This window comes from Eleutherodactylus coqui, unplaced genomic scaffold (assembly GCF_035609145.1).
Source record: "Eleutherodactylus coqui strain aEleCoq1 unplaced genomic scaffold, aEleCoq1.hap1 HAP1_SCAFFOLD_827, whole genome shotgun sequence".
NCBI lineage: Eukaryota > Metazoa > Chordata > Amphibia > Anura > Eleutherodactylidae > Eleutherodactylus > Eleutherodactylus coqui.
The window spans coordinates 1-22,027 of record NW_027101784.1 but is presented as its reverse complement, the minus strand read 5'-3'; the positions used below and the strand labels follow the sequence as shown (position 1 = coordinate 22,027).

Sequence of the window (22,027 nt, the reverse complement as noted above, 5' to 3'; positions counted from 1 at the left end):
AACCGACGAGCAAGAGGTGCAGCGCAGCTGTGGCGGCGGCTGCTGCTACCACCCAAGCACTTTGATTGACACTCAGCCCGTCTGCTCGCAACATTGTATCCACTGAGCAGCTGCGTCTGCCAGAGTGTGCACAGCACAGGTACAACTGGAAGCAAAACACACACACACACACACACCAGTTCATATGGCAGCCGCACTCTATAGTTCGTACCTACCGCTGCGCTAATAGCCAAGTTGGAAACATCGGGCAGGCACAGCGTATCCCGTATTCGGGTCATGGGTGTATGTGCAGGGGGCCCGGAGCCCTAGGGGGCCCATAAAGTCTCTCTTCCCCACATTGTAAACCAATGCTATCAATGACGCTTTATAGTTTGGGGGCCCAGTTCCAGACTTTGTACTGGGGCCCCGCAGCTTCAAGTTACACCTCCGGATCAGGATAATGCTAGGCCATTCCAACCAGCCTGTGTGTGTGACCTGCAGTCGCTGGTAGTCGAAAAGCGGCCGGCCCCGGATGCGCGCTTCAGAGTGGACAGACAGCAGCGGACCCCCAATCACACAGGCCCAAGGCTTGCTATGTAGCACGGAATACCTCATTGGACTGCAGCACTCCACGCGGGCTGAGATACACGCTCCACGTGGGATGGGCAGTATTCGTCCATGAAGATCCAGGCCAACGTTTAGAGATGGAGCAACACTCGGGGAGCAAAGAACTCCAACGAACGGACGCCTACTTTACAAGGATGTATTGCTTTATTCAATGCATGGACACAGAAACAGTTCAACCGCTCGATTACAGACCGCAGTCAATACAGTAAAGAAAGAAATGTGTCTGTTTAATGTAAACTTGCATGGAGCTCGTTTGTCAGCCACTGACTGACTGAATGCTGAAACGTGGTCTGACGTTACATGCACCACCAGGGATAAGGCCTTGCCTATAAGCATTCCCCAGCTGGCAAAAACCGAACCTCCCTGCCTATTCCTCACCATGGAAGAACGGAACCTACCTTTTTTTTAAAAAAAGAAAGCCACAGCAGCAGCCAACTCGATTTTGGTAGGCCGCTGTCTCCCCCTTGTGTGCTGCATAAAAAATGCACTCCACTAAAAATAGCAATGATCCACGAAATAGAGCGTATGGAGAGAATGAGGCTTCCAGATGAGCCGTCAGGCTATGATAAATTGTATCACACCTGGGCGATATGGATAGATGCCCGGAGCTCACCCCTATTTACCAAGTGGTTACAGACAGGGACATGTGAGTAACACGTTTAAACCACAATCGTAAAGAGAAACAACAATTCCGGAGCCCGCCCCCCCCCCCTTTTTGTTTTATTTTTTCTTTCTCCCGTGTCATAGATACCTACCCCCCCCTTACCCTCCCCTCATTCCCCTGTTTGTAGACCTTATAAAATATCACAGACAAACATGATATAGTTCAACTCGAAATTGATTTATTAAGTTTCATTGTCAAAGTTAATTTTACATTGCTTTGAGATAAGGCAAAAGTTTCCCCCCCTCCATGAAACCAATAAAACCTATATTGAATAAAATAAAAATGATGCAGTTACCGGTAGTTCTGCAGCTTCTTGGTGGAAATAAAGACCATCTCCCGTCTCCCAGCTGCAGCAGAGACTGACTGAAATGGCTGCCAAGCCCGGTATTAATGCTTCTAAATTGATGACATCACAAAGGAGTGACATCGTCAGCCTTCCAAACACCTGGCTCAATTGCATACAGTATGTATGTATGTATGCATGTATGTGAGTGAGTCTATCTATCTATCTATCTATCTATCTATCTATCTATCTTTATTAATTATGTAGAATATAGATATGGATTATTTCTAAATTACAGATTTTGTAGATATAGATTAAAGATAGATTTAAGATTGTGTGTGTGTGTGTGTGTGTGTGTGTGTGTGTGTGTGTGTGTGTGTGTGTGTGTGTGTATATATAATGTATATATGTAAAAAAAAATATAAAATCTGTAGTTATGTATGTATGTATGTATGGCGGGCGGGCAAAAAAGGCCTGCTGTATGTTTTTAAGTTCTTCGGATGACCATGCCGCTCTAATATTCTCCTTACTAGGGTCTACTAATGCTGGCCCAGGGGAAGGCAATAAAGCCCTATGGGGCCGAAGCCAATTTCCCTTATTTTAGGTTAAAAGTTTCCATCCGTCCCCACTGGAAATGCGGCCGGCCGAAGAGATCCCTCCAACCGACCGACCGACGCACCTTCAGAGACAAACTAGTGCTTGCTTCTAGTGTCATCGCCGGCTTAACCATCCTTTGTAGAGAGCTGACGAGTCCTGCAGTAGCAGCAGCAGCAGGCTCTGCAAGCCTAGGATGCGTGAGCACGGTGCAAGAGGAAGGACTGAGGGTGTGAGGCTGGGCGCGGTTGAGAAGGCGTGGGGCGGGGCTATGGAAAGTTTTAATAGCTCTCCCAGCTGCCTGGGTGCATTGTGGGTGCGCCCAGAGTGCTGGCTGAGCGTGTTGCCTCAAGCCTTGGAAGTGGAGTTGGGCGGGCCGGGCTACAGGTGAAACCCATTTCGGGTTATCGCTTCTCGGCCTTTTGGCTAAGATCAAGTGTAGTATCTGTTCTTATCAGTTTAATATCTGATACGTCCCCTATCTGGGGACCATATATTAAATGGATTTTTAGAACAGGGAGCTGGAAAAAGAGCTTGCTCTGTCCACTCCACGCATTGACCTGGTATTGCAGTACCTCCAGGACCGGTGCACCCCCTTTCCTACAGCAGTTTCCAAAAGCAGAAAAACAAAACCGACGAGCAAGAGGTGCAGCGCAGCTGTGGCGGCGGCTGCTGCTACCACCCAAGCACTTTGATTGACACTCAGCCCGTCTGCTCGCAACATTGTATCCACTGAGCAGCTGCGTCTGCCAGAGTGTGCACAGCACAGGTACAACTGGAAGCAAAACACACACACACACACACACCAGTTCATATGGCAGCCGCACTCTATAGTTCGTACCTACCGCTGCGCTAATAGCCAAGTTGGAAACATCGGGCAGGCACAGCGTATCCTGGCAGCCTGCGTCTGTATGCTCCACGTATTCGGGTCATGGGTGTATGTGCAGGGGGCCCGGAGCCCTAGGGGGCCCATAAAGTCTCTCTTCCCCACATTGTAAACCAATGCTATCAATGACGCTTTATAGTTTGGGGGCCCAGTTCCAGACTTTGTACTGGGGCCCCGCAGCTTCAAGTTACACCTCCGGATCAGGATAATGCTAGGCCATTCCAACCAGCCTGTGTGTGTGACCTGCAGTCGCTGGTAGTCGAAAAGCGGCCGGCCCCGGATGCGCGCTTCAGAGTGGACAGACAGCAGCGGACCCCCAATCACACAGGCCCAAGGCTTGCTATGTAGCACGGAATACCTCATTGGACTGCAGCACTCCACGCGGGCTGAGATACACGCTCCACGTGGGATGGGCAGTATTCGTCCATGAAGATCCAGGCCAACGTTTAGAGATGGAGCAACACTCGGGGAGCAAAGAACTCCAACGAACGGACGCCTACTTTACAAGGATGTATTGCTTTATTCAATGCATGGACACAGAAACAGTTCAACCGCTCGATTACAGACCGCAGTCAATACAGTAAAGAAAGAAATGTGTCTGTTTAATGTAAACTTGCATGGAGCTCGTTTGTCAGCCACTGACTGACTGAATGCTGAAACGTGGTCTGACGTTACATGCACCACCAGGGATAAGGCCTTGCCTATAAGCATTCCCCAGCTGGCAAAAACCGAACCTCCCTGCCTATTCCTCACCATGGAAGAACGGAACCTACCTTTTTTTTAAAAAAAGAAAGCCACAGCAGCAGCCAACTCGATTTTGGTAGGCCGCTGTCTCCCCCTTGTGTGCTGCATAAAAAATGCACTCCACTAAAAATAGCAATGATCCACGAAATAGAGCGTATGGAGAGAATGAGGCTTCCAGATGAGCCGTCAGGCTATGATAAATTGTATCACACCTGGGCGATATGGATAGATGCCCGGAGCTCACCCCTATTTACCAAGTGGTTACAGACAGGGACATGTGAGTAACACGTTTAAACCACAATCGTAAAGAGAAACAACAATTCCGGAGCCCGCCCCCCCCCCCTTTTTGTTTTATTTTTTCTTTCTCCCGTGTCATAGATACCTACCCCCCCCTTACCCTCCCCTCATTCCCCTGTTTGTAGACCTTATAAAATATCACAGACAAACATGATATAGTTCAACTCGAAATTGATTTATTAAGTTTCATTGTCAAAGTTAATTTTACATTGCTTTGAGATAAGGCAAAAGTTTCCCCCCCTCCATGAAACCAATAAAACCTTAAAACCTATATTGAATAAAATAAAAATGATGCAGTTACCGGTAGTTCTGCAGCTTCTTGGTGGAAATAAAGACCATCTCCCGTCTCCCAGCTGCAGCAGAGACTGACTGAAATGGCTGCCAAGCCCGGTATTAATGCTTCTAAATTGATGACATCACAAAGGAGTGACATCGTCAGCCTTCCAAACACCTGGCTCAATTGCATACAGTATGTATGTATGTATGCATGTATGTGAGTGAGTCTATCTATCTATCTATCTATCTATCTATCTATCTATCTATCTATCTATTATTATGTAGAATATAGATATGGATTATTTCTAAATTACAGATTTTGTAGATATAGATTAAAGATAGATTTAAGATTGTGTGTGTGTGTGTGTGTGTGTGTGTGTGTGTGTGTGTGTGTGTGTGTGTGTGTGTGTGTGTGTATATATAATGTATATATGTAAAAAAAAATATAAAATCTGTAGTTATGTATGTATGTATGTATGGCGGGCGGGCAAAAAAGGCCTGCTGTATGTTTTTAAGTTCTTCGGATGACCATGCCGCTCTAATATTCTCCTTACTAGGGTCTACTAATGCTGGCCCAGGGGAAGGCAATAAAGCCCTATGGGGCCGAAGCCAATTTCCCTTATTTTAGGTTAAAAGTTTCCATCCGTCCCCACTGGAAATGCGGCCGGCCGAAGAGATCCCTCCAACCGACCGACCGACGCACCTTCAGAGACAAACTAGTGCTTGCTTCTAGTGTCATCGCCGGCTTAACCATCCTTTGTAGGGAGCTGACGAGTCCTGCAGTAGCAGCAGCAGCAGGCTCTGCAAGCCTAGGATGCGTGAGCACGGTGCAAGAGGAAGGACTGAGGGTGTGAGGCTGGGCGCGGTTGAGAAGGCGTGGGGCGGGGCTATGGAAAGTTTTAATAGCTCTCCCAGCTGCCTGGGTGCATTGTGGGTGCGCCCAGAGTGCTGGCTGAGCGTGTTGCCTCAAGCCTTGGAAGTGGAGTTGGGCGGGCCGGGCTACAGGTGAAACCCATTTCGGGTTATCGCTTCTCGGCCTTTTGGCTAAGATCAAGTGTAGTATCTGTTCTTATCAGTTTAATATCTGATACGTCCCCTATCTGGGGACCATATATTAAATGGATTTTTAGAACAGGGAGCTGGAAAAAGAGCTTGCTCTGTCCACTCCACGCATTGACCTGGTATTGCAGTACCTCCAGGACCGGTGCACCCCCTTTCCTACAGCAGTTTCCAAAAGCAGAAAAACAAAACCGACGAGCAAGAGGTGCAGCGCAGCTGTGGCGGCGGCTGCTGCTACCACCCAAGCACTTTGATTGACACTCAGCCCGTCTGCTCGCAACATTGTATCCACTGAGCAGCTGCGTCTGCCAGAGTGTGCACAGCACAGGTACAACTGGAAGCAAAACACACACACACACACACACCAGTTCATATGGCAGCCGCACTCTATAGTTCGTACCTACCGCTGCGCTAATAGCCAAGTTGGAAACATCGGGCAGGCACAGCGTATCCTGGCAGCCTGCGTCTGTATGCTCCACGTATTCGGGTCATGGGTGTATGTGCAGGGGGCCCGGAGCCCTAGGGGGCCCATAAAGTCTCTCTTCCCCACATTGTAAACCAATGCTATCAATGACGCTTTATAGTTTGGGGGCCCAGTTCCAGACTTTGTACTGGGGCCCCGCAGCTTCAAGTTACACCTCCGGATCAGGATAATGCTAGGCCATTCCAACCAGCCTGTGTGTGTGACCTGCAGTCGCTGGTAGTCGAAAAGCGGCCGGCCCCGGATGCGCGCTTCAGAGTGGACAGACAGCAGCGGACCCCCAATCACACAGGCCCAAGGCTTGCTATGTAGCACGGAATACCTCATTGGACTGCAGCACTCCACGCGGGCTGAGATACACGCTCCACGTGGGATGGGCAGTATTCGTCCATGAAGATCCAGGCCAACGTTTAGAGATGGAGCAACACTCGGGGAGCAAAGAACTCCAACGAACGGACGCCTACTTTACAAGGATGTATTGCTTTATTCAATGCATGGACACAGAAACAGTTCAACCGCTCGATTACAGACCGCAGTCAATACAGTAAAGAAAGAAATGTGTCTGTTTAATGTAAACTTGCATGGAGCTCGTTTGTCAGCCACTGACTGACTGAATGCTGAAACGTGGTCTGACGTTACATGCACCACCAGGGATAAGGCCTTGCCTATAAGCATTCCCCAGCTGGCAAAAACCGAACCTCCCTGCCTATTCCTCACCATGGAAGAACGGAACCTACCTTTTTTTTAAAAAAAGAAAGCCACAGCAGCAGCCAACTCGATTTTGGTAGGCCGCTGTCTCCCCCTTGTGTGCTGCATAAAAAATGCACTCCACTAAAAATAGCAATGATCCACGAAATAGAGCGTATGGAGAGAATGAGGCTTCCAGATGAGCCGTCAGGCTATGATAAATTGTATCACACCTGGGCGATATGGATAGATGCCCGGAGCTCACCCCTATTTACCAAGTGGTTACAGACAGGGACATGTGAGTAACACGTTTAAACCACAATCGTAAAGAGAAACAACAATTCCGGAGCCCGCCCCCCCCCCCCTTTTTGTTTTATTTTTTCTTTCTCCCGTGTCATAGATACCTACCCCCCCCTTACCCTCCCCTCATTCCCCTGTTTGTAGACCTTATAAAATATCACAGACAAACATGATATAGTTCAACTCGAAATTGATTTATTAAGTTTCATTGTCAAAGTTAATTTTACATTGCTTTGAGATAAGGCAAAAGTTTCCCCCCCTCCATGAAACCAATAAAACCTATATTGAATAAAATAAAAATGATGCAGTTACCGGTAGTTCTGCAGCTTCTTGGTGGAAATAAAGACCATCTCCCGTCTCCCAGCTGCAGCAGAGACTGACTGAAATGGCTGCCAAGCCCGGTATTAATGCTTCTAAATTGATGACATCACAAAGGAGTGACATCGTCAGCCTTCCAAACACCTGGCTCAATTGCATACAGTATGTATGTATGTATGCATGTATGTGAGTGAGTCTATCTATCTATCTATCTATCTATCTATCTATCTATCTATCTTATTAATTATGTAGAATATAGATATGGATTATTTCTAAATTACAGATTTTGTAGATATAGATTAAAGATAGATTTAAGATTGTGTGTGTGTGTGTGTGTGTGTGTGTGTGTGTGTGTGTGTGTGTGTGTGTGTGTGTGTGTGTGTATATATAATGTATATATGTAAAAAAAAATATAAAATCTGTAGTTATGTATGTATGTATGTATGGCGGGCGGGCAAAAAAGGCCTGCTGTATGTTTTTAAGTTCTTCGGATGACCATGCCGCTCTAATATTCTCCTTACTAGGGTCTACTAATGCTGGCCCAGGGGAAGGCAATAAAGCCCTATGGGGCCGAAGCCAATTTCCCTTATTTTAGGTTAAAAGTTTCCATCCGTCCCCACTGGAAATGCGGCCGGCCGAAGAGATCCCTCCAACCGACCGACCGACGCACCTTCAGAGACAAACTAGTGCTTGCTTCTAGTGTCATCGCCGGCTTAACCATCCTTTGTAGGGAGCTGACGAGTCCTGCAGTAGCAGCAGCAGCAGGCTCTGCAAGCCTAGGATGCGTGAGCACGGTGCAAGAGGAAGGACTGAGGGTGTGAGGCTGGGCGCGGTTGAGAAGGCGTGGGGCGGGGCTATGGAAAGTTTTAATAGCTCTCCCAGCTGCCTGGGTGCATTGTGGGTGCGCCCAGAGTGCTGGCTGAGCGTGTTGCCTCAAGCCTTGGAAGTGGAGTTGGGCGGGCCGGGCTACAGGTGAAACCCATTTCGGGTTATCGCTTCTCGGCCTTTTGGCTAAGATCAAGTGTAGTATCTGTTCTTATCAGTTTAATATCTGATACGTCCCCTATCTGGGGACCATATATTAAATGGATTTTTAGAACAGGGAGCTGGAAAAAGAGCTTGCTCTGTCCACTCCACGCATTGACCTGGTATTGCAGTACCTCCAGGACCGGTGCACCCCCTTTCCTACAGCAGTTTCCAAAAGCAGAAAAACAAAACCGACGAGCAAGAGGTGCAGCGCAGCTGTGGCGGCGGCTGCTGCTACCACCCAAGCACTTTGATTGACACTCAGCCCGTCTGCTCGCAACATTGTATCCACTGAGCAGCTGCGTCTGCCAGAGTGTGCACAGCACAGGTACAACTGGAAGCAAAACACACACACACACACACACCAGTTCATATGGCAGCCGCACTCTATAGTTCGTACCTACCGCTGCGCTAATAGCCAAGTTGGAAACATCGGGCAGGCACAGCGTATCCTGGCAGCCTGCGTCTGTATGCTCCACGTATTCGGGTCATGGGTGTATGTGCAGGGGGCCCGGAGCCCTAGGGGGCCCATAAAGTCTCTCTTCCCCACATTGTAAACCAATGCTATCAATGACGCTTTATAGTTTGGGGGCCCAGTTCCAGACTTTGTACTGGGGCCCCGCAGCTTCAAGTTACACCTCCGGATCAGGATAATGCTAGGCCATTCCAACCAGCCTGTGTGTGTGACCTGCAGTCGCTGGTAGTCGAAAAGCGGCCGGCCCCGGATGCGCGCTTCAGAGTGGACAGACAGCAGCGGACCCCCAATCACACAGGCCCAAGGCTTGCTATGTAGCACGGAATACCTCATTGGACTGCAGCACTCCACGCGGGCTGAGATACACGCTCCACGTGGGATGGGCAGTATTCGTCCATGAAGATCCAGGCCAACGTTTAGAGATGGAGCAACACTCGGGGAGCAAAGAACTCCAACGAACGGACGCCTACTTTACAAGGATGTATTGCTTTATTCAATGCATGGACACAGAAACAGTTCAACCGCTCGATTACAGACCGCAGTCAATACAGTAAAGAAAGAAATGTGTCTGTTTAATGTAAACTTGCATGGAGCTCGTTTGTCAGCCACTGACTGACTGAATGCTGAAACGTGGTCTGACGTTACATGCACCACCAGGGATAAGGCCTTGCCTATAAGCATTCCCCAGCTGGCAAAAACCGAACCTCCCTGCCTATTCCTCACCATGGAAGAACGGAACCTACCTTTTTTTTAAAAAAAGAAAGCCACAGCAGCAGCCAACTCGATTTTGGTAGGCCGCTGTCTCCCCCTTGTGTGCTGCATAAAAAATGCACTCCACTAAAAATAGCAATGATCCACGAAATAGAGCGTATGGAGAGAATGAGGCTTCCAGATGAGCCGTCAGGCTATGATAAATTGTATCACACCTGGGCGATATGGATAGATGCCCGGAGCTCACCCCTATTTACCAAGTGGTTACAGACAGGGACATGTGAGTAACACGTTTAAACCACAATCGTAAAGAGAAACAACAATTCCGGAGCCCGCCCCCCCCCCCCTTTTTGTTTTATTTTTTCTTTCTCCCGTGTCATAGATACCTACCCCCCCCTTACCCTCCCCTCATTCCCCTGTTTGTAGACCTTATAAAATATCACAGACAAACATGATATAGTTCAACTCGAAATTGATTTATTAAGTTTCATTGTCAAAGTTAATTTTACATTGCTTTGAGATAAGGCAAAAGTTTCCCCCCCTCCATGAAACCAATAAAACCTATATTGAATAAAATAAAAATGATGCAGTTACCGGTAGTTCTGCAGCTTCTTGGTGGAAATAAAGACCATCTCCCGTCTCCCAGCTGCAGCAGAGACTGACTGAAATGGCTGCCAAGCCCGGTATTAATGCTTCTAAATTGATGACATCACAAAGGAGTGACATCGTCAGCCTTCCAAACACCTGGCTCAATTGCATACAGTATGTATGTATGTATGCATGTATGTGAGTGAGTCTATCTATCTATCTATCTATCTATCTATCTATCTATCTATCTTTATTAATTATGTAGAATATAGATATGGATTATTTCTAAATTACAGATTTTGTAGATATAGATTAAAGATAGATTTAAGATTGTGTGTGTGTGTGTGTGTGTGTGTGTGTGTGTGTGTGTGTGTGTGTGTGTGTGTGTGTGTGTGTTATATATAATGTATATATGTAAAAAAAAATATAAAATCTGTAGTTATGTATGTATGTATGTATGGCGGGCGGGCAAAAAAGGCCTGCTGTATGTTTTTAAGTTCTTCGGATGACCATGCCGCTCTAATATTCTCCTTACTAGGGTCTACTAATGCTGGCCCAGGGGAAGGCAATAAAGCCCTATGGGGCCGAAGCCAATTTCCCTTATTTTAGGTTAAAAGTTTCCATCCGTCCCCACTGGAAATGCGGCCGGCCGAAGAGATCCCTCCAACCGACCGACCGACGCACCTTCAGAGACAAACTAGTGCTTGCTTCTAGTGTCATCGCCGGCTTAACCATCCTTTGTAGGGAGCTGACGAGTCCTGCAGTAGCAGCAGCAGCAGGCTCTGCAAGCCTAGGATGCGTGAGCACGGTGCAAGAGGAAGGACTGAGGGTGTGAGGCTGGGCGCGGTTGAGAAGGCGTGGGGCGGGGCTATGGAAAGTTTTAATAGCTCTCCCAGCTGCCTGGGTGCATTGTGGGTGCGCCCAGAGTGCTGGCTGAGCGTGTTGCCTCAAGCCTTGGAAGTGGAGTTGGGCGGGCCGGGCTACAGGTGAAACCCATTTCGGGTTATCGCTTCTCGGCCTTTTGGCTAAGATCAAGTGTAGTATCTGTTCTTATCAGTTTAATATCTGATACGTCCCCTATCTGGGGACCATATATTAAATGGATTTTTAGAACAGGGAGCTGGAAAAAGAGCTTGCTCTGTCCACTCCACGCATTGACCTGGTATTGCAGTACCTCCAGGACCGGTGCACCCCCTTTCCTACAGCAGTTTCCAAAAGCAGAAAAACAAAACCGACGAGCAAGAGGTGCAGCGCAGCTGTGGCGGCGGCTGCTGCTACCACCCAAGCACTTTGATTGACACTCAGCCCGTCTGCTCGCAACATTGTATCCACTGAGCAGCTGCGTCTGCCAGAGTGTGCACAGCACAGGTACAACTGGAAGCAAAACACACACACACACACACACCAGTTCATATGGCAGCCGCACTCTATAGTTCGTACCTACCGCTGCGCTAATAGCCAAGTTGGAAACATCGGGCAGGCACAGCGTATCCTGGCAGCCTGCGTCTGTATGCTCCACGTATTCGGGTCATGGGTGTATGTGCAGGGGGCCCGGAGCCCTAGGGGGCCCATAAAGTCTCTCTTCCCCACATTGTAAACCAATGCTATCAATGACGCTTTATAGTTTGGGGGCCCAGTTCCAGACTTTGTACTGGGGCCCCGCAGCTTCAAGTTACACCTCCGGATCAGGATAATGCTAGGCCATTCCAACCAGCCTGTGTGTGTGACCTGCAGTCGCTGGTAGTCGAAAAGCGGCCGGCCCCGGATGCGCGCTTCAGAGTGGACAGACAGCAGCGGACCCCCAATCACACAGGCCCAAGGCTTGCTATGTAGCACGGAATACCTCATTGGACTGCAGCACTCCACGCGGGCTGAGATACACGCTCCACGTGGGATGGGCAGTATTCGTCCATGAAGATCCAGGCCAACGTTTAGAGATGGAGCAACACTCGGGGAGCAAAGAACTCCAACGAACGGACGCCTACTTTACAAGGATGTATTGCTTTATTCAATGCATGGACACAGAAACAGTTCAACCGCTCGATTACAGACCGCAGTCAATACAGTAAAGAAAGAAATGTGTCTGTTTAATGTAAACTTGCATGGAGCTCGTTTGTCAGCCACTGACTGACTGAATGCTGAAACGTGGTCTGACGTTACATGCACCACCAGGGATAAGGCCTTGCCTATAAGCATTCCCCAGCTGGCAAAAACCGAACCTCCCTGCCTATTCCTCACCATGGAAGAACGGAACCTACCTTTTTTTTAAAAAAAGAAAGCCACAGCAGCAGCCAACTCGATTTTGGTAGGCCGCTGTCTCCCCCTTGTGTGCTGCATAAAAAATGCACTCCACTAAAAATAGCAATGATCCACGAAATAGAGCGTATGGAGAGAATGAGGCTTCCAGATGAGCCGTCAGGCTATGATAAATTGTATCACACCTGGGCGATATGGATAGATGCCCGGAGCTCACCCCTATTTACCAAGTGGTTACAGACAGGGACATGTGAGTAACACGTTTAAACCACAATCGTAAAGAGAAACAACAATTCCGGAGCCCGCCCCCCCCCCCCTTTTTGTTTTATTTTTTCTTTCTCCCGTGTCATAGATACCTACCCCCCCCTTACCCTCCCCTCATTCCCCTGTTTGTAGACCTTATAAAATATCACAGACAAACATGATATAGTTCAACTCGAAATTGATTTATTAAGTTTCATTGTCAAAGTTAATTTTACATTGCTTTGAGATAAGGCAAAAGTTTCCCCCCCTCCATGAAACCAATAAAACCTATATTGAATAAAATAAAAATGATGCAGTTACCGGTAGTTCTGCAGCTTCTTGGTGGAAATAAAGACCATCTCCCGTCTCCCAGCTGCAGCAGAGACTGACTGAAATGGCTGCCAAGCCCGGTATTAATGCTTCTAAATTGATGACATCACAAAGGAGTGACATCGTCAGCCTTCCAAACACCTGGCTCAATTGCATACAGTATGTATGTATGTATGCATGTATGTGAGTGAGTCTATCTATCTATCTATCTATCTATCTATCTATCTATCTATCTATCTATCTTTATTAATTATGTAGAATATAGATATGGATTATTTCTAAATTACAGATTTTGTAGATATAGATTAAAGATAGATTTAAGATTGTGTGTGTGTGTGTGTGTGTGTGTGTGTGTGTGTGTGTGTGTGTGTGTGTGTGTGTGTGTGTGTGTGTATATATAATGTATATATGTAAAAAAAAATATAAAATCTGTAGTTATGTATGTATGTATGTATGGCGGGCGGGCAAAAAAGGCCTGCTGTATGTTTTTAAGTTCTTCGGATGACCATGCCGCTCTAATATTCTCCTTACTAGGGTCTACTAATGCTGGCCCAGGGGAAGGCAATAAAGCCCTATGGGGCCGAAGCCAATTTCCCTTATTTTAGGTTAAAAGTTTCCATCCGTCCCCACTGGAAATGCGGCCGGCCGAAGAGATCCCTCCAACCGACCGACCGACGCACCTTCAGAGACAAACTAGTGCTTGCTTCTAGTGTCATCGCCGGCTTAACCATCCTTTGTAGGGAGCTGACGAGTCCTGCAGTAGCAGCAGCAGCAGGCTCTGCAAGCCTAGGATGCGTGAGCACGGTGCAAGAGGAAGGACTGAGGGTGTGAGGCTGGGCGCGGTTGAGAAGGCGTGGGGCGGGGCTATGGAAAGTTTTAATAGCTCTCCCAGCTGCCTGGGTGCATTGTGGGTGCGCCCAGAGTGCTGGCTGAGCGTGTTGCCTCAAGCCTTGGAAGTGGAGTTGGGCGGGCCGGGCTACAGGTGAAACCCATTTCGGGTTATCGCTTCTCGGCCTTTTGGCTAAGATCAAGTGTAGTATCTGTTCTTATCAGTTTAATATCTGATACGTCCCCTATCTGGGGACCATATATTAAATGGATTTTTAGAACAGGGAGCTGGAAAAAGAGCTTGCTCTGTCCACTCCACGCATTGACCTGGTATTGCAGTACCTCCAGGACCGGTGCACCCCCTTTCCTACAGCAGTTTCCAAAAGCAGAAAAACAAAACCGACGAGCAAGAGGTGCAGCGCAGCTGTGGCGGCGGCTGCTGCTACCACCCAAGCACTTTGATTGACACTCAGCCCGTCTGCTCGCAACATTGTATCCACTGAGCAGCTGCGTCTGCCAGAGTGTGCACAGCACAGGTACAACTGGAAGCAAAACACACACACACACACACACCAGTTCATATGGCAGCCGCACTCTATAGTTCGTACCTACCGCTGCGCTAATAGCCAAGTTGGAAACATCGGGCAGGCACAGCGTATCCTGGCAGCCTGCGTCTGTATGCTCCACGTATTCGGGTCATGGGTGTATGTGCAGGGGGCCCGGAGCCCTAGGGGGCCCATAAAGTCTCTCTTCCCCACATTGTAAACCAATGCTATCAATGACGCTTTATAGTTTGGGGGCCCAGTTCCAGACTTTGTACTGGGGCCCCGCAGCTTCAAGTTACACCTCCGGATCAGGATAATGCTAGGCCATTCCAACCAGCCTGTGTGTGTGACCTGCAGTCGCTGGTAGTCGAAAAGCGGCCGGCCCCGGATGCGCGCTTCAGAGTGGACAGACAGCAGCGGACCCCCAATCACACAGGCCCAAGGCTTGCTATGTAGCACGGAATACCTCATTGGACTGCAGCACTCCACGCGGGCTGAGATACACGCTCCACGTGGGATGGGCAGTATTCGTCCATGAAGATCCAGGCCAACGTTTAGAGATGGAGCAACACTCGGGGAGCAAAGAACTCCAACGAACGGACGCCTACTTTACAAGGATGTATTGCTTTATTCAATGCATGGACACAGAAACAGTTCAACCGCTCGATTACAGACCGCAGTCAATACAGTAAAGAAAGAAATGTGTCTGTTTAATGTAAACTTGCATGGAGCTCGTTTGTCAGCCACTGACTGACTGAATGCTGAAACGTGGTCTGACGTTACATGCACCACCAGGGATAAGGCCTTGCCTATAAGCATTCCCCAGCTGGCAAAAACCGAACCTCCCTGCCTATTCCTCACCATGGAAGAACGGAACCTACCTTTTTTTTAAAAAAAGAAAGCCACAGCAGCAGCCAACTCGATTTTGGTAGGCCGCTGTCTCCCCCTTGTGTGCTGCATAAAAAATGCACTCCACTAAAAATAGCAATGATCCACGAAATAGAGCGTATGGAGAGAATGAGGCTTCCAGATGAGCCGTCAGGCTATGATAAATTGTATCACACCTGGGCGATATGGATAGATGCCCGGAGCTCACCCCTATTTACCAAGTGGTTACAGACAGGGACATGTGAGTAACACGTTTAAACCACAATCGTAAAGAGAAACAACAATTCCGGAGCCCGCCCCCCCCCCCCTTTTTGTTTTATTTTTTCTTTCTCCCGTGTCATAGATACCTACCCCCCCCTTACCCTCCCCTCATTCCCCTGTTTGTAGACCTTATAAAATATCACAGACAAACATGATATAGTTCAACTCGAAATTGATTTATTAAGTTTCATTGTCAAAGTTAATTTTACATTGCTTTGAGATAAGGCAAAAGTTTCCCCCCCTCCATGAAACCAATAAAACCTATATTGAATAAAATAAAAATGATGCAGTTACCGGTAGTTCTGCAGCTTCTTGGTGGAAATAAAGACCATCTCCCGTCTCCCAGCTGCAGCAGAGACTGACTGAAATGGCTGCCAAGCCCGGTATTAATGCTTCTAAATTGATGACATCACAAAGGAGTGACATCGTCAGCCTTCCAAACACCTGGCTCAATTGCATACAGTATGTATGTATGTATGCATGTATGTGAGTGAGTCTATCTATCTATCTATCTATCTATCTATCTATCTATCTTTATTAATTATGTAGAATATAGATATGGATTATTTCTAAATTACAGATTTTGTAGATATAGATTAAAGATAGATTTAAGATTGTGTGTGTGTGTGTGTGTGTGTGTGTGTGTGTGTGTGTGTGTGTGTGTGTGTGTGTGTGTGTGTATATATAATGTATATATGTAAAAAAAAATATAAAATCTGTAGTTATGTATGTATGTATGTATGGCGGGCGGGCAAAAAAGGCCTGCTGTATGTTTTTAAGTTCTTCGGATGACCATGCCGCTCTAATATTCTCCTTACTAGGGTCTACTAATGCTGGCCCAGGGGAAGGCAATAAAGCCCTATGGGGCCGAAGCCAATTTCCCTTATTTTAGGTTAAAAGTTTCCATCCGTCCCCACTGGAAATGCGGCCGGCCGAAGAGATCCCTCCAACCGACCGACCGACGCACCTTCAGAGACAAACTAGTGCTTGCTTCTAGTGTCATCGCCGGCTTAACCATCCTTTGTAGGGAGCTGACGAGTCCTGCAGTAGCAGCAGCAGCAGGCTCTGCAAGCCTAGGATGCGTGAGCACGGTGCAAGAGGAAGGACTGAGGGTGTGAGGCTGGGCGCGGTTGAGAAGGCGTGGGGCGGGGCTATGGAAAGTTTTAATAGCTCTCCCAGCTGCCTGGGTGCATTGTGGGTGCGCCCAGAGTGCTGGCTGAGCGTGTTGCCTCAAGCCTTGGAAGTGGAGTTGGGCGGGCCGGGCTACAGGTGAAACCCATTTCGGGTTATCGCTTCTCGGCCTTTTGGCTACGATCAAGTGCAGTTGATCTAGCCGGAGGGCTTGGTGATCGTTTTACTGCTTGGCAGTAGTCTTGCTGTGGTTTCCAGGAATCGACAGACGTATTGAAGATGGCCGGTATCCAGAATACTATTCGTTTTATGGTGGACAGTACAAGTGGAACCAAGAACACCGTCGTGTATGTTGTCCGGGACATTATCATGGAGGAAATCGGAGTGCCCAAGGATGAAATCTTTTGTGTCCAGGATTTCCCAAGGATTGGACAATACGACGTCACTTTCTGCGGAGAAACAGTCTGCCTAAACGTGTTTGAGTGGTTGAGGAGCCATAAAGACACCGCACTACTGCAAGGAATAAAGGTAATCCCTTTATTTGGCATTCAAGAAAAGCCCTTAATCTTGCATGTTTATAATCCTTATACGGATAAGGACATGATTGTGAACTTTCTTAAGCGCTACTGTGACGTAGTAAGAGGTGGAGAGAAAATGACCAATATACTTGGGATTTTTAATTCTAAGTACAAATTCTGGGTCAGACTAAGAATGGACGCCAGTAAACTTGGAGGAGTTACGCACCCACCGGCGAACTTCACTATCGCAGGTAACCGGGGATACCTTTATTACCCGGGACAACCCACCTTTTGTAGGAATTGCAACCAGTTTGGACACACTAAAGAGGATTGTTCCAGTGGCCTGGTTTGCAGGAATTGTCAGGAGACTGGACATCATGCCGGCAATTGTCCAAAGCCAAAATGCTGTGATTTGTGTGGTGATGATGACCACATGTGTAGAGACTGCCCTTTGAATTTACCGTCCAGGGGTGCCTGGAAGCCTAAAACCAACATGGCGGCTACCAGTAGTGAGGCTACTACCAGCCGTGTGGCTTCTGCCAGTAATGTGGCTTCCATTAGTGGTGTTACACCTGCTGTTGCAAACGAGGTTGCTACTGTGTTTAAACCTGTGGTGACTGCAGCGGAGAGTCCTGCAAAACCTCCTCAGACAACTGAGAAAGAGAAGTCTGTTGGGTCAAAAAAACCTAAAACTGCAGAGGTGGGAGCTAAAGAGGTGGAGGAGACCATTAAAAGGAAGATTGGGAGTCAGAAGCCGCAGGTTGGGAGTGCTACTCCTGAAGAGCAGGTGGCTGGGGTAATCAGGCAGCTGGAGGAGATCGTTGAGCAAGTGGACAGCCCTATTAACCCTTCAGCGAACATTGAGGAGTTTTCCTCTCCTGAGACAGTCCAGAGTAAGAGGGAGGGGGGAGGTGAGCTAAATGTTTCCAGCGAGGAGGAGTTTGTGGAGGTGGCTGAGAAAAATGCAGCGAAAAAAAGAAGATGCACTAAAAGCAAAGAGACTCTAATGGAGGTCAGCAACCCATTTGAGACTTTGGCGCAGGACCTTGAGTGCTCAGGTGAGAGTGGCGAGGACTGATCAAATGAGCCACCATGAGTCCATATATCACCTGTATTTTGTGGTTTAGCCACTTTAAGTGTGAAGATATATATACAGTATATGACTTTCTTTTTTGCATGAGCTGTGATATGTTGCTATAAGCTTACACCTGAGATATGGTTCTGAATATATGCTCCCAGAATGTGAGGGTTTTTAAATCAAAGGCCAGAAGAGCTGCAATTTTTAGTTTTTTGTGTCAGAAAAAAGCCGATTTGTTTTGCCTTCAGGAGTGCGGCATTAACTCCGATATCAGCCCTTCAGAATGGCCTTATGGTGCTGCTGTGTGGTCTGGGAGCGTATATAATAAGAACGATGGAGTTGGCATACTAATTAACTCCAAAGAGTTGGCGCTACAGAGTAGCGAAGTAATTGAGGCGGGGAGATGCATCTCTGCAGTGCTGCTATATAGAGGTATACAGTTCCGTGTCATTAACGTGTACGCACCTCCAGAAAAACAGGAGAGAAGTGCTCTGTTTGAGAAAATTAAGCTATTTATGCAGGGAAGGATACCCACCGTCCTCATAGGGGACATGAATTGTGACATCTCTAAGAAAGCTTTTGATGTGTCTGCAAAACTTTTATTTGAATTGTGTACTGATTTTCGTTTGAGGGATATCCAGCAGGCGTGTGGCATATCCCCTCACCTTAATACCTACCATGCGGACAGGGGTGGAGTCCACTCCAAGATTGATTTTTGTTTCTTATCAGAGAATGTATCTGCAATAAGTTATGTACAAGAGATGGCGCTATTCTCTGACCACGAATGTTTGTTATGTGGGGTGGAGGTGGGGAACGGTGTTGTGTGGGGGAAGGGAGTCTGGAAGTTGAACCTGAAGCATTTGGAGGGGCAGGATATTAAAAAACAGTATGAAGGTTTGTATAGGAAGTGGAGGGAAAGAAAAGGAGATTTTGTAAATATCCTAGACTGGTGGGACTGGGTAAAGGGGAAAACTAAGGCTTTTTTCAGGTCTGTAGGGTATAAAGTAGCCAGGGAAAGGAAGGCACAATATGTGAGGCTTAGCAATAGGCTGACTTTCCTGATAAAGTTGCGGGACAGCGGGATAGACGTGCAAGAAGATATCCTGAAGTGCAGGAGAGAAATCAATAGTTTCCTGGTGGAGAAGGGAAAGGGGATAATGTACCGCGCCAAGTTGGACAAGATGCTGCATGATGAGACATGCTCGCGGTTTTTCTTTAAAAAAGTGTTCTCAAAAAAACCAACTTTTGAAATAATAGAGAAGGAGACAGGAGGAGAAGTGAGGGGGGAGGAGGTGCATGAAGAGGTAGCATCCTTTTATGAGGACTTGTACAAAGAAAAATGGAGGGATGAAGTCCTGGAGGGTGATGTGCTAAGCATACTTGAGAATAAATTGGGGGAGGCGGAGCAGGTGTCCGTCGCACGTGATATTACTGCTAAAGAGGTGTGGGAGGCGGTCCAGAGTATGGCCACTAATAAAACCCCCGGTATGGATGGGTTACCTATTGAATATTATCGTATGCTGTGGAGTGTGATAGGGAAAGATGTGTGTGAAGTGTGCCAGTACATGTGGGTGAATGTGGATGTAGCTGAAAGTATGCGAGGTGGAGTGGTTGTATTAATCCCTAAAAGGGGCAATCTGAAAAACTTAAAGAATTGGCGTCCGATTACGCTTTTAAATGTGGATTATAAAATTTATGCTAAAATCATTGCAAATCGGATGCGTGCGGTAGTGGAGAGCGTGGTGAGCGAGGACCAGTACTGTGCGGTGCCCGGTAGGAGAGTGCATGAGAGTCTGTGTCTGGTGCGGGATTGTCTGGGAGATTGTAAGGAGCGAAAGAAGAGTGTGTATGTGGTGAGCTTGGACTTTGAAAAAGCGTATGATAGGTTGTCGCATGGGTTCTTGTTCCGAGTGTTGGTGTGCATGGGGTTCCCGGGTATGTTTGTAGAGCGAGTGAGGAGTCTGTATGAAAGGATTTATAGTAGTATGTTAGTGAATGGGAAGGTTGGAAGGAGAGTGAATGTGATGTCTGGTGTGCGTCAGGGGTGTCCGCTGTCGGCCGTGGTTTTCATCTGTGCCATGGAGCCGTTACTATGTCTAATAAGACAGGATAAGATGGTGAGGGGGATCCACATCCCAGGTAGTGACGGCAGAGAGCTGAAGGTATGTGCGTATATGGATGATGTGTGTGTGATGTGTGAGTCTGAGAGTGCAGTGAGGAGAGTGAAGCTGTTAGTGTCTGTGTTTTGTGGTGCGTCTGCGTTCCGTATTAACTGGGATAAAAGTGAGTGCAAGGTGTTTGGTGAGACTGGAGTGAGTGCAGATATAGGTCTAAATAATGTGTCTGGGCCAATTAAAATCTTAGGTATTAAGTTTAACAACAATTTAAAGGGGGAAGAGAGTTGGGAGGAGGCAAGACAGAAGGTGGAGAACCGGTTAAATTTTTGGAAATTACGCAACCTCACTATGATAGGCAAAATTTTAATAATAAAGAGCGTAATTTTGCCCATTTTTTTATATGTGGCATTAGTCTTTCCTCCGGGATACATGGGTCAGAGGAGGCTGAACAGAGTTATGTTTCTTTTCTTCTGGGGGTCCAAAATGGAACGTCTGAGGAGGGAGGTAGTGTATAAGAGTTGGGAGAGAGGAGGAATGGGCTTTCCAAATTTAGAGATATACTTTGGATGTAACAGTATAGTCTTCCTTTTGAGCATGTTGCAAAAGACAACAAAAGGAGCGTGTATGATGCGGTACCTAGCAGGGAGATGGTTCGTGCGCATGAAATGGTGTGAATATGATTTAAGGAAACCAGTTGCTTTCCAGATCCCCAAGTGGTATGAATGGACGGTATGCTTTGTTGCGAAGTTTGAGTTGGATGATTGTGAAGTGAAGATACTAAAGAATAAGCGAATGGTGAAGCGAATGATTGAGAGTAAGGATGAGGTGTCTGATATTAATTCTGTTAGCAGAGTGAATGTGGAGAGAGTGTGGAAGAAAGTGCGGATTGATGGGATGAGCAATAGGCAGAGTGAGATTGTATGGCAGAGTCTGCATGGTGTGTTACCGGTGCGAGAGTTTCAGCGTGTGAGAGGTTTGGTGAGGAGTGAGAGATGTCCGAGAGAGGGGTGCGGTGGATGTGAGAATGTGGTTCATTTATTTTGGAATTGCAGCCATGCACAGAATGTGCTGCGGAGACTTGGTCCGTTATGTAAGGAAATAACAGGAGTTAATTTCATATCCTTTGAGTTAGTTATGTTTGGTTTAGGTGTGAGAGGCAGTGTGAGAGAGAGACTGTTGTGGTTGTTTATGGCGTGTGTGAAGGAAGTGTTATGGGATGTAAGGAATGTGTATGTGTTCAAGAGGAAGGATGTAAGTGAGAGGGACAGCGTGCGAATGGTGTTGGGGAAATTATACTTCATTTATTTATGGGACAAAAGAAAGGATGGAGTCGATGCGGAGGGAATATGGAAGGTTAAAAAATGGATACAATTAGTTGATTTGTCATGATTTGTAATGTATTTCTGTTGTGTAAATGTGATGGATTTATTATGTTGTGAATAAATAAAAACCTTATGGTTTATCAAAAAAAAAAAAATCTGTTCTTATCAGTTTAATATCTGATACGTCCCCTATCTGGGGACCATATATTAAATGGATTTTTAGAACAGGGAGCTGGAAAAAGAGCTTGCTCTGTCCACTCCACGCATTGACCTGGTATTGCAGTACCTCCAGGACCGGTGCACCCCCTTTCCTACAGCAGTTTCCAAAAGCAGAAAAACAAAACCGACGAGCAAGAGGTGCAGCGCAGCTGTGGCGGCGGCTGCTGCTACCACCCAAGCACTTTGATTGACACTCAGCCCGTCTGCTCGCAACATTGTATCCACTGAGCAGCTGCGTCTGCCAGAGTGTGCACAGCACAGGTACAACTGGAAGCAAAACAACACACACACACACA

General features: G+C 47.2%; 6 non-coding genes across 6 annotated transcripts; all 6 read left to right on the top strand.

Moving 5' to 3' along the window:
* The first annotated feature begins 2,553 nt into the window (after positions 1–2,553).
* On the top strand, positions 2,554–2,744 carry LOC136591298 (U2 spliceosomal RNA). The gene has a single exon (XR_010787963.1). It is a non-coding gene; the product is annotated as a U2 spliceosomal RNA (small nuclear RNA).
* A 2,630-nt stretch (positions 2,745–5,374) lies between these two features.
* Positions 5,375–5,565, top strand: LOC136591297 (U2 spliceosomal RNA). Its single transcript, XR_010787962.1, has one exon. It is a non-coding gene; the product is annotated as a U2 spliceosomal RNA (small nuclear RNA).
* A 2,621-nt stretch (positions 5,566–8,186) lies between these two features.
* On the top strand, positions 8,187–8,377 carry LOC136591296 (U2 spliceosomal RNA). Its single transcript, XR_010787961.1, has one exon. It is a non-coding gene; the product is annotated as a U2 spliceosomal RNA (small nuclear RNA).
* A 2,623-nt stretch (positions 8,378–11,000) lies between these two features.
* Positions 11,001–11,191, top strand: LOC136591295 (U2 spliceosomal RNA). The gene has a single exon (XR_010787960.1). It is a non-coding gene; the product is annotated as a U2 spliceosomal RNA (small nuclear RNA).
* A 2,634-nt stretch (positions 11,192–13,825) lies between these two features.
* On the top strand, positions 13,826–14,016 carry LOC136591290 (U2 spliceosomal RNA). The gene has a single exon (XR_010787955.1). It is a non-coding gene; the product is annotated as a U2 spliceosomal RNA (small nuclear RNA).
* A 7,615-nt stretch (positions 14,017–21,631) lies between these two features.
* On the top strand, positions 21,632–21,820 carry LOC136591294 (U2 spliceosomal RNA). The gene has a single exon (XR_010787959.1). It is a non-coding gene; the product is annotated as a U2 spliceosomal RNA (small nuclear RNA).
* Positions 21,821–22,027: the final 207 nt, after the last annotated feature.